The 19150-nt window shown below is 34.2% G+C and overlaps 1 long non-coding RNA gene across 1 annotated transcript in view; it reads left to right on the top strand.

Moving 5' to 3' along the window:
* LOC106148750 overlaps positions 1 to 17004 on the top strand; it is an 81294-nt gene extending 64290 nt beyond the window's left edge. The window contains exon 3 of the long non-coding RNA XR_001234421.1: positions 16870 to 17004. This is a non-coding gene — a long non-coding RNA (uncharacterized LOC106148750). The remainder of the gene's footprint in view (positions 1 to 16869) is intronic.
* Positions 17005 to 19150: the final 2146 nt, after the last annotated feature.

The raw sequence follows: 19150 nt of genomic DNA, 5'->3' as shown, positions 1-19150 counted from the left end.
AGGATGCAGAAACAACCCCAGACACATTCAGCTATTTGATCTTTGACAAAGGGCCAAAAATATACATTAGAAGAAGACAGACCCTTGAACAAATGGTGTTGAGAAAAATGACTGTCTATATGCAAAAGACTGAAGCTGGACCTATCTCATAATATACTTAACTACAATCAAATTGGGTCAAAGATCTAAATACTAAATTTGAAACAAACTATTGGATGATAAAATAGGTGAAACTTGATAAGTGTAGGCAAATATTTTTAAACAGCACTCCAGTTGTGCAAGAAATTATAGCAAGAATCAACAAATGGAATTTTATCAAATTAAAAAGCTTTGGCGTGGCAAAAGAAACAACCAACAGAGTGAAAAGACTACCTACGAGATGAGAAAAAATTTTGCCGGCATTTGTCAGGCAGGGAGAGTATACCTAGAATGTACAAAGAGCTTACAAAAATTGCACCCCCACCAAATGAAAGACCCCATCAAAAATTGGCAACTGAAATGAATAGACATTCTTAGAAGAAGAAATACAAATGGCTAATAAACACATGAAAAAATATTTAGCTTCATTGTCCATTAGAGAAATGCAAATTAAAACATTGCTGAGATTTTTATCTTACTCCACAAAGAGTGGCAATCATCAAGAAATCAAATAATAACAAATGCGAACATGGCTTCAGTAAACAAGGAAGCCTTTCATAGTGATGGTTGTAACGTAAACTAGTACAACCATTACAGAAATCAATATAGAGATTTCTTTAAAACCTAAAACATAGAAATTCCATTCATCCCAGCTATTCCCCTGCTAAGTATCTTCACAAAAAGTTAAAGATATCCTATGATAGTGATAACATATATAGACATCTTTATAGCAGTGCAATTCATAATAGCTGAAGCTTGGAAGCAGCCTATATGTCCATCAACTGATGAGTGGGTTAAGAAAGTGCATCTATACATAATGAAACACTACTTGGATATAAAAAAGGATAAATTTTGGAAATTGTAGGGAAATGTATGCACCTTGAAAACACAATGCTACATGAATTAATTCAGACACGCAAGCTTAAACTGTATACAGCTCCTCTCATTTGGGTAACTCAAAGTACAAACAAAGAGCAAAGTAAAAGATATATAACAGGAAACAAGGAGATTGGCCTTATACAAATGAGAAGGGAACCAAGAGGCCAAGCATGAAGGGACAGGACAAGGAGAAAGAGGTAGAATGTGTCATGCACACATGTACCAACTACCTGCAATGAACTTCAGCATCATACGTCACAAACATGAAGTAAAATAACAAAGATGATGAAAACAGGAGAAAGGGCTCTAGAGCTGGAGGGTTCAGCAGAGGGGGAGGGGAGAAAAAGAATGAAGATATGTTAATTTTACATTGGGTTTTGGAGAAAAGATTGTTTCAGTTTGTGTTTGCATAGAAACAAGAGTGTATTGCCTTTGGCTATTTGTCTTTGGCTCCCTAAAATAAATATGAATATCACGTAAAGCCAAAATGTACTAGTAAAAATCATAAATACAGCACATAAAAGACATGGAAAGAATTACATTAAATAACATATGTAATATATAGCATAGATTATTATAAGTACCTGGTGTAGCCTAAGCGCTCAGGCCAATTACTGATTTCTAGTCCCATTCTTCTGGGGTTTGAGTTGTGCTTTGTTTTACCAGTTACTGAGATCTGGAAAAGTACAAAAATGGGATGGGAAAAAAACTGCAAGGAAAGATAGGTTGTTTTATTGCCATGGAGAAAAGAAGTAACTACTAGAACTGATTGTAAACCTGCCTAATCTATAGCCATAGTAACAAGTAAAACTCATAACTGGATTTACATCTGTCTAATTGAGCAGTGACAGCTTGCTTCAGTGAACATGTCCCTGAAGGCCAATCAATTAGTAATAACTTCATGCTTTGAAAGTCACCCAACTGGCAGTCAACTCAATTCGGTGAACGTGCTTCTAAAGCTCGCATTGAGCTATCACTACCTATGTAAATTATTAAACTATGCCTCTAAGACTACAACTCCTGCCTCTGCAACCAACACAAAACATACTTCTGTAACCAACGCAAAATATGATTCTATAGCTGAGGGCAATACACTCTTGTTTCTATGCAAACACAAACTGAAACAATCTTTTCTCCAAAATCCTATATAAAATTAATAATTTGTAATGCACAGCCAGGCTACATCTGATCAATATAGCTCTTTGCTACCTAAATTAGCCATAAATCCAACCCCTTGACTTAATATTTTGACTAGAAAATTCAGGCTTTTATAATTGATATAGTTTTTCCAAAATAGTTTTCAACTCTTGCGTTAAGAGGTATAGCTTGGGATTTTCAGACTAATAGATATACCCAGTCCCCTTTTACCCAAATTTCATTTGTCCTTAAGATTTCATGCCAGGCACAATTATTTTTAATAATCTGAGTTCTAATTTGTTTCACTGAATTCACATTACAAAATGTATATTGCTACCTTAGAATTTGTTTTAAGTAGTTTTGATGTGTAAAGTTACCAGATGCTTTGCGTGCAAGTGCATTATTTGGTAAATACTTTTGCCACTAATGCTTTTGTTAGTGGTTTGCTTTGTATTTTTGTCTTTACCTTCTTTTTGTGTACAGATGTCTCATTTTTTAAAAAAATATGAGTCATCTTCCGTATGGAAGTTAAAATGACTTTTCCCCTCAACAAATTTACAAGATATCAGGTGTCTTTATGAATTTTAAGAGAACTCAAGGCAAGATCTAATAAATCATCTTAGTACAAATTAACCTGCAGCCTAATGGACTTCCTATCACGATGCTTTTGGGCTAGCTCAGATTATATTGGAGATGAATCATCATAATTTACTGTGAAGAATTTGCATCTTTCCCTACTACACACTGTTTTGCTGTGGCATCTTCATGATGTTAGCCTTGAAGAGAGAGTTGGTAATTATTTTCTCCTTCTTTGCTTTTAAACAAGTATGCATAAGACTGGTACAATTTCTACTGAAATATCTGATAGAATTTAAAAGTGAAGCCGTCTGAGCCTGAACTTTTCTTTGTGGAAGAAATTTTCACTGTAAAATTGATTGCACACATGTACATATACTATTAATATTTTTATCTCTTCTTTTTAAGGTTTGATTATTTGAATCTTGCATTTGTTCATTTCAGGTGTAAACTTGTTCATAGATTGTATAAAAAGAGTCCAGCTCTATTTTTCTCTGTTTAAGTGCTGACAGCTTTTGAACCACACTTTTCTGTCTCTTCTGTCCCACGTCTGGGAAACCAGCACGAGAGTCTGCACATTTCCTTCTCTGGTGCCAGCTGGAGTTTCAAAACAGGCAACTCCCCATCTGCACAGGGAATTCCCATCACAGCCCTAGCCATGACCACAGTAAAGCTCCAAATCATTCTCCTTGCCCTGTGTTCTCAAAACATTTTTGGATAAGTCTCCTCCTGAAAAACCTCATCATAGGAGTAAGAAACATTTTTATGACTTCTTCCTGTGTGTGTTGCTATTGTCCACTTTGACATCTGAACTGAATTTTGGGTAGTGGTCCATCCTGCTTCTGAGGAGTTGTCCTTCCTAAAGTATTCACTTTCTATTTTTAAATGTCTATTGGATTATAATGATGTCCCTCTTTCAATTCTCATCCTGGTCATTTTTCTGACTCTGTCTGCCTAGATGATTCTTTTGTTATTTATCTGTAAAATATCACTTTTTGGGTTTCTCTATTGATTTTTTAAAGCTAATGTAATGCCAATTTTTCATTTGTTTCCTGCATTTTGTCACTGAGTTTAAACTGTACTTTTTTCTTACTATTTAAGATGTAATCTTAGTTTTTAACTGTACGGGTTTTTTTCTTTTTTCTGAATAAAAGCAGTAAAAGGTGTTATAGTCTAGAGGGCTACAGGTAGTATGATAGAGTTATCTCATAGATTGAGTGATGCTGTTTTAAATATCACACCTCCCAAATTATTTTCTAAGAGTATGTCATGTCATAAGAGCTATGAATATGTCAGAAGTTAAATAGGTAGCTGATACTTTTCTAAATATTAGAGTACTGTGCACATAAGAATTTATATTTTGTTATAAATATATATTTGGTATTATTTATTAGACTTTCAAGCACCTGCATATGGTGTAAAATTGTAACTATTTCAGATTATTTTTGAATCTATCTATATTCATCTGTTGTTCAATTGAGTATTTTATAGATGGCACCTAGATCCAAGTGGTTGATAGTATTGTTCATTTTCTGTATGCACACTTATATTTAGTCTACATGTTCTGTTAATTGCTGGGAAGGAAAGGTTAAAATCGCCACATGCATTTTGTATACAGCATTTAGTTTGTTTGAATGCATTTTTTTCTTTATGTATTTTGACACTCTCCTACTATGTTTGTAGACTTTGAGGGTTTTTTAGGTTGCCTTGATTAATTTAACTTTTAATATTAATATATCTTTTGTATCTGGTGCTGCTTATCCTGAAGCCCCCATAGTTTGACATGGCATGACCACTTAACCTTTCTGATGTCTAGTGTTTGTGTGCCTGTATCTTTTATGAGTCTAGATAGTGAAAAGATGTTTCTTATTGATATTGTATAGATGGCTCTTCTATTTACTCAGTTAATAATCTATGCCTTGTAGTTCAAGCATTAAGACCATTTATGTTTAATAAAATTATTAGTATTATTATATTTAACTACGTTGTTTTACTGCTTCTCTTCTACTATTTTTGCTTCTGTTCTTTCATTTTAACCTGCTTTTGTATTTGTTTTAGTATTCCATTTTATCTGTTGAATAAATCATGAGCTGTGATATTTTCTTATCTCACTGATTTGAGTTTGTACTATACCATCTCTAACTTTCTATAGTCTGTCTTCAAGTTATATTGACTCTTTCATCTATAATTGGGAAGCTTCCAACACTATTCATAAAGTATTCCCTCCTTTCTTTCATGCTAACATTCTTATAAAATCCACAATACATTATGTTCATTTTTGGTTAAAAGAACAAATATGTTTACCAAGTATTTTGGCAAAGAATTGTTGTATTTATCAGTTTTTATATTTTTAGTCCATTCTATGGATCAAAACCTTCATGTGAAATGCTTTTCTTTCTATCTTATTTTTTTGAAGGCAAGTGTGTTATACATACATCTGCTTAATCTTTTTTAGATTTCCTTTTGGGCTTTCTTAGGGCATATCTAGAATAGCCTCTACTGTAGGATTAATTTAGACAATTGAATTTAGCAGCAAACCATGATCTTTTGGACCTCTCTATTAAAGCTCTACATATTTACTGAGGTTCTCTATTCTTATCACTCAAAACTCCGTCATCACTCAACCTCTCGGAAGTTGTGGAAATTGCTGCAGTTAAGTTTCCCCCTAGTTTTCCTCTCCCTGATACTCATTCTTTTGGCCTGGCTTGCAGTGTCTCATCTTACAAATATGTAGCTTAGTATTCATCAAATTCTGAAAGGGGACACTATATAGAGATTTTGAACTCTCCTTTTAATAACTACAAGTATTCTACTTTCCAAACTCCTCATCACAATCTCCCGGAACTGGGAGGCCTGTCTCCCCAGCTAGTGAGTATGACACGCTCCACATACATTGCCGCTCATTATGCCAGAGAAAGAAACACAGGAAAAGCAGAACATACTTTGATTTTCATTTTGTCAGGATTAACTGTCCTGATCTTCATTTGTCCATAAACATATAGAGTTATCTTCTTTATTTTGTCTACTATCTGATTGTTTATGGAAGGAAAGTAAATACAGTAACTTTTCCTCCATCACTTATAAAAAAGAAGTTATTCCACTGTGTTAATTTTTAATGTATATACACATTTGTCTACATTTCTAAAGTAGAAACTGTTTCAAATAATTGTTTATGCTAATCTAAAAACACTAAGCTATTACTACAATGATGCATTGATTGTTTTATAGAGAAATTTTCTTACTGTTTTTTAAAGAGAAAAAACCCAAAATTTCAAAACAATATAATAGGAGAGAAATAATGATTAATACATGGTGTATTATTATTTTTAAATTAGCTATTGAGAGTACAAGACCACATCTTCTTTATCCATTCCTGGTTGATGGGCATTTGGGTTGTTTCTAAGATTTAGCCATGACAAATTGTGAGGCTATGAACATAAGTGCACATATGTCGCTGTGGTTTGATGATTTTATTTCTTCTGGAAAGATACTCAGAAGGGGAATAGTTGGGTCAAATGGGACCTCTAATCCTAGATTTTGAGGAATCTCCAGACTAATTTTCACAGTAGTTGCACCACTACACTCCCACCAGCAGTGGAGAGGTGTTCCTTTTTCCCCACAACCTCTCCAGCATTTGTTATTGGTTGATTTCTTGATGATAGCCATTCTTTCTGGGGAGATATGGAATCTCAGTGTTGTAATTTGCATCTCTTGAATGACCAGTGATGTTCAACATTTTTTCATATATTTATTTTCTGTTTGTATTTCTTCATCTGAAAAGTGTGTATTCATCTCAGATGCCATTTTTGGATTGGGTCTTTAAATTTGGGATGTCTGATGTTTTTGAGTACTTTGTATGTTCTCAGTGGTAATTCTTTGCCTGAGGAACAGCTGGCAAACATTTTATCCAATATTGTAGGTTGTCTCTTCACTCTGTTGTTGATTTCTTTTGCTGTGCAAAAGCTTTTTCATAAGATGAGATCCCAGTTATTGATTCTTTGTAATAGTTCTGTGCAATCAGGGTTTTATTCATGAAGTCTTTGTCTACACCAATGTCTTCAAGATGTTTACCCATTCTATCTTCCAGCAGATTTAATGTTTCTGTTTTAATATTTAGATCTTTAATCAATTTTGGATTTAGTCTAGTGCACGGTGAAAGATATAGGTCCAACTTTAGTCTTCAGCATGTGCACAATTTTTCATAGAGAATTATTGAGGTTATCTATATTCTCCTTTTGAGGTTATCTAAAGTCACCAAGAAGCTCGCTTTGTAGTTGCCAGATATTTCATTTTATATCAGATTGCTTAGATTCTTTTCAAAATTGGGTGCCATGCTGATTCACCTATGGTAGAATTGTTGAATATCCCATGGACATTTTGATGTTGTTATTATTGTTATTCTCTAAGAGAAGCTTGTATAAAGCTATTGATCAGATCAACCTGTTTAGAGCAATAATCTCTTCCTTACTTTACCTTTCTCTGTGAGGTCTTACTTGATGACAGTAACTTTGAATAGAAAATCTCTAGGTTTTCCATAGCTTCTCAAAGCCATTACTTAATACTAAAGAAAAACAACCACTAGCATTTAAAGTCTACCTTTCACAAGAACAAGTTAGCATGCTTTTGATAAAATCACAATTAGGCCATTTATGACAATTTGATTTCTGCTAAGAGACTGGAAGTTATATGAGAGTCTAGAGTAGTTAGGATACTCTCTACTATTGGCTTTTTAAACTGTTAAATAAAGCTACCAACAAACACTGTTAGGTCAAAATTTGTCATGGTCTTTGCAATGAACTGAATGTCCCCTTCTAAAATTTATATTCTGAAATCCCAACCCTGGATATTATGATATTAGAAGGTGATGTCATTGGGAATTGATAGTGCATATGGGTGGAGCTCTCCTCATTTAGGTCAGTGACCTTATAGAAGGGACTCCTGAAAGGTCTCTCACCCTCTTCCTGTATTAAAGGATCCATGAAAAGTCAGGTGTTTATAACCCAGAAAGAAGCCTCATCAGAACTGGACCATATTAGCACCCTGATCACTTGATTTCTTGCCTCCAGAACTTTGAGAAATAAATTTCTGTTGTTTATAAGCTACTCAGTCTATAGAAATGTGTTATAGTAGCCAACACTAAAATAAGATTATCCGAGATATTTGTTCTATTAACGAACACTTAATCTTGATAATGAAATTTATGAGGTTCTCTTTCATTGTTTAAAAGCAAGAGGGTTGCTCTATATAATATATAATAAGCTCAACCAGTTTGTTGTTTTTATTTAGCAATAGAACTGTGTTGAATATAGGAATCTAAGATTAAAAACTGTCTTTGACTGCAAACTGAAGATGATTTTGTAATTGAGGCTGCAGATCCTTTGAGACAAATGAAGAACTTTGACTAATAGATCAAGCTATGCACTATAGTAAGCACGTCTTTACTTTTTGCCACATTTCTTCCTTTAATCTGATATTTCTAGAATGTGGCCTAATATATTCACTTATGTGCAGAGTTTAAAATAAATTGGTAAGACTCATTTAGATTCTCATGGAGTCTTTCCCACTAGTTTAGTGTACATAGCTTCTATTTATCAAAATTTTGGATCAGACGCCCCTCTTTATTTACTTCTTGAATCACTCATGGTATAGGTATATTGATGACAAATTCAGTTATAACATGCAACTTGTAAAAACAATCCTTCTACAGTAAATTTAATCTAGCAGTTCTATTGGAAAAGTAGAATCCTAGCTATTAAATTTGAAAGGGCTCTGTAACAAATAGTTAAGTAATATTCTGGCAACAGAGATCTCAAAGTCATAATTACATGTTGGGACAAAAAGAGTTGGATTATAAAATTTTCAATACTTGGATGACTCAAATGAACTGTAGTCAAAGTTTGCAAGGGAAAAGATTTAATATAGGATGCATAATTTATAGGATTATTTTATAATATTCAACCCAAAAGTGAAATGCAGAAGAGTGAAATAGAATTTTTTGCACAGTAGAGACCCAAGTAATCTGGCTGAGGGCTTGCATCCCACAGCAACGTGCTGCGCAAGTCCAGCTGGAGGCCTAGAGCCCCTGACAATGTCTCATGCATATCCGTATCAAGGAACTGCACTAGGTAGACCCAAAGGTCAGTGGTGGAAACTAGAACGTCTGCACCAGCAGGATGAAGAATCTGTGTCACCAGGCTGAGGGATCCACACTGGAACCGGGAAGTGACACTCAAGGTGAGGACTAGAGCTCCCCTGAAGAAAACTGCAGCCATCCTCAGCAACAGCAAGGACTCCAGTACTGAGAACAGCTGAGTTTATATCAGGAAAACCAGCACAACAAGCTTCTCCAGCAACAGAATGCCATCTTCCCCTCCAGTTCTGCTTTTATGCTACTGGCAAAAATCCTTAGGTGGGCCCTCCACACCCAAAGCCATGCTGACTCAGATCAGCTGAGTGTTCTAACCTGACCATTAGTTAATTCACCACATAAGCCAAAGCAAAAAAATAGGTACATGCTGCCCCTGAATTTTTAAACCACTTATTATATATAAGCACAGCTGTATTTTACTGTCTTCTGAAGAAGCCAGACATTTTTAAAGAAAAATGATATTTTTTCTTTCCTTTTCTTATTATTGGTCATTTTGCTTTATTTCATTAGTTTTAGAGAGTGTAAAAGCTTTTCTCTTCAACATAAAATGCTCTCTGATAGTGGGAAGGTGAAATATATGGCATCCAAGTTAATTAAAAAGATATGTTAGTGCCCACTTACATTTATAGATAATTCCCCTTGGGAATCAATTGAGAATTGTTGAGGATTAGGCCTTCCTTAAAGTAAGAACACTATAGTTTGGACTTCTCTTCTGCTACTTAGCAAGAGTAAACTGTTTCTTCTAAAATTCCTTCAGCTTCAGATGCCTATTTGTATGCCTCTCTAGGATCTTGATTCAAAGAAATTATATCTAAAATATATATTTAAAAAGTCTAAAATATGTTGTGAGCATGTATGCAGAATGCTTAAAAAGCTAGATTCAATAAAAGAACAAATAGCCTTAATTTAAATTTTTTGTGAAATGCAAATTCTTGGAACAGATACTTCACAAAGAATCTAAACAAATGGCTAAATAAAAAGATCCATAATATCATTAATCAATAAATTACCAATGATATTAGTGTAATTTTATCACACAGGGAATGCTCCTAACACATGTTGACATGACAAAATTAAATAACTGTTAATGCCACGTGTCTAGGAGAATATAGGCGACTGGAATTGTCAGGCATTGCTGAAGGGAAGAAAAGTTGCAAGAGTAGTTACAAATACAACTGGGAAGTTTCTAATAAAGTTAATGCTTCTCATAAAGTCCCCACAAGACCCAATGACTCCCCTCTAGATATTTACCAAAAATATACAAAAAAACTGTGTCCAACAAAAATAAATGATCTTGGCATGAATGTTTTTGTCGACTATGTTAATAATAGCCCCGACCCAAACATTCCACAGATGAGAGGACATAATGTAATATATTCATAGTAAAGTATATTCTTCAGTCATAAATAGGAAGGAGTTCTTAATACATTACTCAACTTGTATTATTCTCAGAAATGTTATGCTTAGCAAAAGAGACGAGTCACAAAAAAAGGTACAGTGCATGATTCCATTTACACAAAAGTGCAGAAACATAAATCATTTGTAAAGTACACACAGGAACATTGTGGGAAGGGATAATCTACAATGGAATTCAATTTGACCATAGCCTTTAAGGATGTATAGATCTTCTTGCGTGTGAAATACTATAACAAAAACTACGATGGAATAAAAATATGTTTTCTACAAAATTTACATGGATTATCTTTACAAAGTTAAATTCTCCAGGACATAGTGTTACAATTAGTTTTCCTTTATTCATACATAATACAAAATGAAAGAACCAATTTTTAAGTTTATAGCAAGAGGTAAGCTAGCGTAGAGCATATTTATAAATTTATATCAGCAAAAAGAAGATTCTTTTTATTTATTTGATGAAAATAATCAACTTCATTATTCTTACTGTAATTGAAATAATATGATTTCTCTAAACAGGAATTCAGTCTATTAGATTTTATAACAGCAAACTAGATATATACTCTTATTTTCAGTGAAAGTGTCACACCAAAATAATTATAAGGATAATAATTATAGACCAGTGGTGGCAAACCTATGATATGCATGCTGCAGGGGGCTGTTTGTTATTGAAATCTCTAAAAGACTCGCCATCACTGTCGCAGACTAACTTCTAATTACTCACTGAAGACACGAGTATCCATATATTTATATATGATTTCTTTTTGAACTGAGCACGTCAAGGAGTCTGTCATAATTAATGTACGGAAGCAGCCAAAGCAATCCTAGCACTGAAATTCCGATTTCATTTTTAGAGTTGTGCTGCCCTCTGCTGCTCCTACATCCTGCATGATGGGAACATGGATTCCATGGTAACTGAGACTCCTTGAATTTTTTGAGCCTCCCAACTGGGCACAGAGGTGTACACCTGTTACCCTAGCACTTTGGGAAGCTGAAGAAGGAGGACCATAAATTCATGCTCAGCTTTGGCAACTTAGTAAGACCCCATATGAAAATAGAAAACGGCCTAGAAATGTAGCCCAGGGCAAAGGCCTGGGTTCAATCCTTAGTACCATCCTTTCCCAATAAATGATTGAAGCTCTAAACTTGAAGTGGCCATTGATAAATGACATGATCCTTAGTATTTATTTACCCTTCCTAAACCTCAATGCCTTCATCAATGAATTAGAGATGAAAATAACAACAAAATGTTGTACATGGCTTCTGAGTTTTAAAACTGGGAAGGCTCAATTATAATTCTTTGAAACCTAAATTTTATACTTATCAAAACTGGTAAATATGGGCTTAAATATTCAATGAATTTAGGAAATATCCAGTAATAAAATACAGATGTATTAGTGCTTCTGCTATCTTGTTGTGCTTTTACTCTCAAATACTATACTTAAATATTTTTAATATTAATTTTCTCTGGCCCAACATGTCATATGTAGTATATTTCATATATTTACTCACAAAATCACTTTAACCAATTAAATTCACCAAGTTATTGGTGAATCTAGGAATAAGATACACATGGAGTTTGTCCTTATTCAAACAAAGCTTAGCCAGCGTTCACCTCTGCTGAACAAATTATTTGTAAAATAAATTAAATTATTTATAAAAGCCAGATATATAAAAGAATGCTTTATTGCATGCTCGCTTTCCTTTCCCTGTTCTTTTCCTCCTTCTGTCCCTCCACCACTCCTTCCCTTCTCTCTTCTTTCTCCTTCCTTCTTTTCTTTCTCCTTCTCTTTCTTTACTCTCCCTTCTTATTTTTCTTTCCTCCCTATTTTTCTTTCCCTTTCTACTCACCACATATGATTGTTGTTATTTATAGGAACAGTATGCGGTAAAGTTAAAGTGCCATAGCTTTGACAATAGATGTATGTTTTAGTCCATGTTAAATGTAGCTGTTGCTTATCTGTGTAATGTTCCATTGAATGAATAGACAATAATTTATTCAGTCTACTGTTATGAACTTTTTTGTTATTTCCAATTTAGGACTGTTACATTACAAGAAAATTTCTTATATCTTTTGTAAACCATATACACTCATATTTATTGTAAGTGTATATTTATCTTCAGTAGATATTCCTACTTTACCTTTGTTATAACATTTTCTGTACCACCAAGTAATACATTTTTTAGCATTTGCTAGAAATTTTAAACATGCATAATTTAATTTAACAAAACCCATATAAAATCAGGACTTTTTTTTCTCTTATAAATGGCAAAGCTTTTACAGTGCTTTAAATATAAGTTGAATTGTTTCTTGTTCTTGCTAAGCGCATTTAATTTACACTTTTTAAAGAAATAGAAAAATTGTGTGCTTTTATGGTCAATATTTAATTAAGTTCCTAATACATTTTTCTGTTTCCATTGTTGCTGTGTTATGGTTTATATCTTACTCTGTCTCTGGTTCACAACGCTTTGTCGAAGTACCATTCTTATAGCGCGTGTGTGTTTTCGGACATGCGGTTACCATTCAACTGAATCCCCTGCCTGAAGTACATTTTAATAGCTACTTTAATTAGACCCCATGAGTCACAAATTGTCATAGTTATTTTATATTCTGAAATGTCTTAATCTTGCCTTATTCTTTAGTGGTAATTTGTCATGCTCCACATTTCTTGAACAACATCTTCTTCGGCGCCTTCAAATATATTTTTAAGATGTTCAGATAACATTCTTTATTCCTGGTTATAAGACGGCAGATAGTCTAAGTCTAGTTACTTTATAGGAACTCCACTTTTTTTCTTGGTTAACTATTAAAACACTTCCTTGGGTTTTCAGATGATCTGTGAAGTCTCTTATTTTTCTTTAGCTTAGTAATCAGAATATACTTTTTCTAGTATTTGTACTTTTTAATTCTGGATAAACTTTAAATATTACCTTGTACTTGCCATTCTCATTGTTTCTGAAATAGGCATTCATTTCCTTTCAAATGCCGAATAATTTATGCTTCTTGAGGTAGCTTCGGTGTATGTTGGCTATTTATTTTATATTTTTCTATATCTTCATTTTTTTTTGTTTTGAGAGTCTTCTCCCTTACCATTTTATATGTTCTGCCTCCAACTCTAAGTAGAATACTCCATATTAATATGTATATGTTCCCATTTCAGAAGTTATATTCACTATTTTAAATTCTTGTCTCATTTCTGCCCTAATTTTTCTTAATAGTATTTTAACTTATTAAGCATAACTGATAAATTACTTAAGATGTTTTCAGGTAGGTATATATTGTAAAGTGATTACTGCAGTCAAGCAAATTAATATATCGTCACTTCATATACTTACAAAAATTCTTAATTTCCTTCACTAAGACACATTTTATAATAGCACAAGTGAAAAAGTACTCTTAAACAAAAATATGCTCAGCATCACACGCCCAGAAGCAGACTAAAGCAGTTACATGCACACCATTCTGCACCATCTCTTGCTATCCTTATAAATTAATGCATTTTGAAAATTTAAAATTAACTGTGCCATTTATGCTATTTTGTAACCCACTGTCTCACTTAATGGACATGTTTCATTTCAATACATTCATGTCAACATCATGATATTTTTATGATATAATTAATAGCCCTTTTATCCTTCCTGTTATCCTCCCCTTCACCTTCTTTCTTCTCTCCCTCATTTTCTTTCTCTTTTCTGTGATAGTTTTCCTCTATTTCTGTGTCATTATTTTTGGATTCCATGTATTAGGGAAAACACATAATACTTGTTCTTCTGAATATGGCTTATTTCACTTAACATGACCTCCAGTTGCATCTGTTTTCCTGCAAATTACAAGATTTTGTTTGAATATATTTTCCACAATTTCTTTATCCATTAATCTGTTGATGGCACCTAGGCTGGTTCAGTATGCTGACTGCTGTGAATTGTGCCACAAGAAACATGGGTATGTGGGCATTTCTACAGTATGCTACTTTCATTCCTTGGATACATACCAGGCAGTTCTGTTTTCAATATTTCAATGAATTTCCATACTGATTTCCACAATGGCTGTACTAATTAAATTCCCACCACCAATGTTGAGTGGTTCCTTTGCCAGCATTTATTGCTTTTCATATTCTTAATGATAGCCATTCTGATTGGAGTGAGATGAAATCTTAATGTAATTTTGATTTACATATCACTGAAGGCTAAAGATGTTAAACATTTTCATATATTTATTGGCCATTTGTCCTTGTTCTTTTGAAAAGTATCTGTTCATTTCATTTGCCCATTTTTTGATTAGCCTATTTGAATTTTTGGCGTTAAGTTTTGTAAGTGCTTTATGTATCCTAGGTATTAATCCTCTGTTTCAATAGTAGCTAACAGATTTGTTTCACATTCTGTTGGGTGTTTCTTCATATTGTTTGTTGTTTTTTTTTGCTGTGCAGAAACTTTATAATTTGATGTAGTTCCATTTGTTGATTTTTACTATTCTTTCCTATGCTATGGAATTCCTATTCAGGAAGTCTTTTCCTGTGCCTATAATTTTAAATGTTTCCCTTGTATTTTCTTCTAGGAGCTTCAACCTTTTGGGTCTTATACTAAGGTCTTTGATCCATTTCAAATTGATTTCTGTACTGGGTGAGAAATAGAAATCTAGTTTTAAAATTCTACATATAGATATACACTTTTCCCAGTATCAGCCGTAAAAGAAGTTGTCTTTTTTCCAGTGTATGCTTTTGGCTCATTTATCAAGAATCAGAAAATTGTAATCACATGCATTTGTTTCTGTCTTCTATCTTATTCCATTGGTCTATGCATCTATATTTTGTATCAGTATCATTCTGGTTTTGTTTTATTTTGTCTTTTTCTCTCAATGTGACTATGTTGTATAATTTGAAATCAGGTAATGTGATGCTTCTAGCCTTGCTGTTTTTGCTTAGGATTGCCCTGCCCATTCTAGGTCTCTTGCTTCTCCATATGAACTTTTGGATTGATTTATCTAGTTCTATGAAGAATGTCATTGGAATTTTCATGAGGATTCATTGAATCAGTAGATATCTTTTGGCAGCAGAGCTATATTAATAATACTAATTCTGCTGATCCATGAACATAAGAGGTTTTTCCACCTTCCAATCTTTTGTAAATTTTTTTCTTCAGTATTCTACAATTTTTGTAGAGATCTTTTGCCTGCTTTGTCACATAGATTCCTAGCCATTTTTATTTTGTGAATGGAATTTTTTCCTGATTTTTTTCTCAGCTAATTCATTATTGATATATAGAAAAGCTAATGATTTTTAGTGTGAATTTGGTGTCTTACATAGTTTCTTGTTATTGAATAAGATATTTCAGATGGAATGAATCACTTGATTGATTGCATTTGGACCTAAGTATATTTTTCATAAAGTTTAGGAGGTAGTTGTTGGAGAGATTTTAGTGAAATGATAAAAAATTCCAGTTAGGTAGGAAGAATACAATCAAAAGTTGTATTGTATAAGATGGTGGGTCTAGCTAATAACTATTCTTGTATTCTTGAAAAATCACAGAGGTAGATTTTAAGTGTTCCAAATTATCAAAACTTATAAGTATATGAAATAACGAATATGTGAACTACCCTAATTTAACCATTCCACAATGTACACATATTTCAAAACAATAAATATATATAATGTTTGTCAGGTAAATGAAGGAAATATAGCCATGGAGGGAGAAGAGGGGAATGAAGGAAAGGAGAAAAGAAAGGATTAAAATGTAATGTGTATATGCACCAATTATCCATGTTGAATGAATTTACAGTGAATCGCAAGGGCACTAACAATATTGTGAAAGGAAAAGAAACTGCTCAAAAGGAAAGAACAACTAGGATGAGGGAAAGGAGAAAAGAAAGAAAGAAGGAAGGGAAACGTGTATCTATATCTATCTAGCTATATCTATCTATCTATCTATCTATCTAGATAGATAGATATATCTCTACATATATCTATATGTATATACATATAAGATAATTGTACTACTAATATCTATTGGTTTATTGAAAGGAACAGTTAAAGTTTAATTGTTTGATTAGTCTTGCATACCTATATCTGGTAATCTGAGCTACTACTTTGAAGATAATTGTATGTAATACAATAACCATTGTTAATTCCCTATCATCTTTTTGAAATTCCATATTATTTTTGTGTTTTGTTGTTTTTGTCATTTGTTTTGTTATTTTGTTTCTGTTCTTTACTCTTTAAAATAAAAAATAAGTAATTTAAAAGTTTTTTGTTTATTCCATGTATTATTTTAACATGGAGTAAGTTAAATTACTGATAATAGAATTTTTTGGCATTGTTATTAACATTCTATTTCTTGTTATATTTTGGAATTTTAGTTTGCAGTCTCATTTTGTAAAAAAATTTTTTAAATTTTCACCCCTATTCTCTCCTTGTTGTGAGGTTCTATTTCCTACCTGTTGGGGCCCTAACAGGTAACTCAGCACTTACGAATGCTGAGAACTGAAACCCATATGCATGAGAGATTTATTAGGCCCAAGCTCTTGGAAAGAATCTTGAAGCTGTGGAAATAGCTAACACCCTCAATCCCTCTCATAAATGCAGGCCAAAGAAACTGCTCTTCCTACCACCAGAAGCCAATATTAAGAAGTTATAAACCTGAAGGGAAGCAGCAGCACCTGTTATGGTTTAGAACTACAATGTTTCCCTAAAGCCTCACGTGTTTAGAAGTGGAGCTTTTAGAAGGTAAGTGGACCATGGGGTTTCTACACTCATCAGTGGATCGATCCATTGTTGAGTTCATAATTAAGTGCCCTGTTAGGAGGTGGGGCCTGGCTCGAAACGGTGGGTCACTGGCACTATGCCTTTAGGGGGTATATCTCCCTACCCAGTCCCACCCCCTGTCCACCTTGCCTCTTGGGCGCCATGAGGTGAACAGATTTCCTCTGCCATATCCTTTCGCTATGTCACCTTTGCCTTGGAGCCAGCAGACTATGGACCAAACCCTGCAAATTGTGAGCCAGATGAAACATCTCCTATTTTACACTGTGAATGTTAGGTGTTTTGTCCCAGCAGCAGGAAAGCTGAATACCAGAGCACAACACTTTGCACTAAATATTACCACATTTACACAAAAAAATATTTGTCTTATGTTTTGGTGAACTCTTAAGCTTTTTCTTTCTATATATTTTATATATTACGTCTATAAATAAGGCAGAATCAGTACTACAATGTATTATTCTAATCTGTTGTTTCCAGTAATACCTTGCACCAAGTTTGCCTGATTTTCATTCTGCCTTAGAGTTATTTTCAAAATTACAAGTGATTTTTTCCACTTAACTCTGGTACGTTTTCTTCAGTTTTTCATTAAATAAATATTTTTACCATATTTGCAAATTAGTGTGCAGGAAATGGTAGATCTAACAATGCATAAAATAACAGATAGTTACAAATAATCCTTGCCTACCATATTCAAAAATGGATAAGAAATAGGAGAACTACCAATTCCCACTTGGAAAAGGATAAATAAGCACAGTCATAATAATAATGAGTCTCTAAGAATAAGTTGGAAAGATTTTTTGCCCAGGCAGTAAAGAGTGCTGGCTAGCATCTTTTTCTACTCTCTGGAAGAACTCTCTATTGTCCTCCATGCCTAGCCAATCAGCTGAGGGTTCTTTTGCTCAATTCAAATGGAAATCATAAATCTGCAAACTGTAGTAGTCCTGAATGACCACAACTGACATAGCCAGTTGCTGGCATCACTGTCTGATGCCAGCTTGTGCTGAACGCTGTAAGTTGTGTCTGCCAAGTACAGAGTCACTGCTGTTGCTGGCTGTCACTGTCTGATATCAGTTTGTGCTCTACACTGTAGGTTCACTCTGTCAGTGTTGGGTTATGGCTACTGGTGTTTGTTAACTGCTATTTTTTGTTGACTGCTGATCTCTGGAGCTCCATCTCGTCAGTGTTAACAGCCTTGCTTATTCACTTTGTCCACACTGCAGTAAGTCCACAACTTATGAATATTCAAATTGTGAACTTTCACAGATATACTGTGTAAGACTCACTTCTTTGCCTTACAAATAGTTTCCCAGAATGGAAGAAGTAAGTTGGGGACTCACTATACTCAAGATAAAAATCTTGAGTAGATTTATAGGACTGTTTGGAGCCCATACTACTTGAAAAATAAATCATAAGCAGTTTTATAGGAACACCACAGCAAGTCTTTATTTTAAACAGGGCCTGTGCTTCAGCACAAGGTGGCTATACCACAGGAAGGAACCCTCCTAGACTAAACCCCTGGAGTGCTTGGTAAGTGTTGCTTATGTAGCAGCTCACAGAACTGTTTCAGTGAGGGAGGGTTGAAGCCAGGGAATCTCTTGGTAGGCTTCTCTGTAAAAGCTGGGTATACCAATAAGGGACACAGATCCTCCCCTTTCTGATCTTAGATACTCCTGAGTGCCTTTTCTGTTCCCCAAAACCAAACAATATCAGCTGCAGTAGGCAGAGATGGGAAGAGACACCACGTGGCCTGGCTGCATTCCTGTTGGAGCAGAGAATGGCAGGTTGACAGCCAGGGAAAGCACTGCTAAATTTCCAGGAAGGGCAATGAAGTAAACCAACCCAGCCCACTGGGCTGCAAAGAGGAGAAAATGGGAGCAAAGGGGAGAAAATGGGAGGGGCAGACAGCCACCAGTCAAGCCACACTCCCCATACCCAGCACAGGAAAAATGAGAGACAGGTGCTTCTTGTCTGTCTCACATGTGATCTCAGTGAGTTTTTCACATCCACTGTCATTTGTCCATTTTGGAACTCTGCCTTGTGCCATATACATGCTTAATGGGGACTGCACAGCATTTTTTTGTGGATTAGAGGATCAGGATTTACT

The sequence above is a fragment of the Chinchilla lanigera genome, unplaced genomic scaffold, assembly GCF_000276665.1.
Source record: "Chinchilla lanigera isolate Chin_1 unplaced genomic scaffold, ChiLan1.0 scaffold00027, whole genome shotgun sequence".
In the NCBI taxonomy this organism is placed as follows: Eukaryota; Metazoa; Chordata; class Mammalia; order Rodentia; family Chinchillidae; genus Chinchilla; species Chinchilla lanigera.
This window is presented reverse-complemented; position numbering and strand designations above follow the sequence as displayed.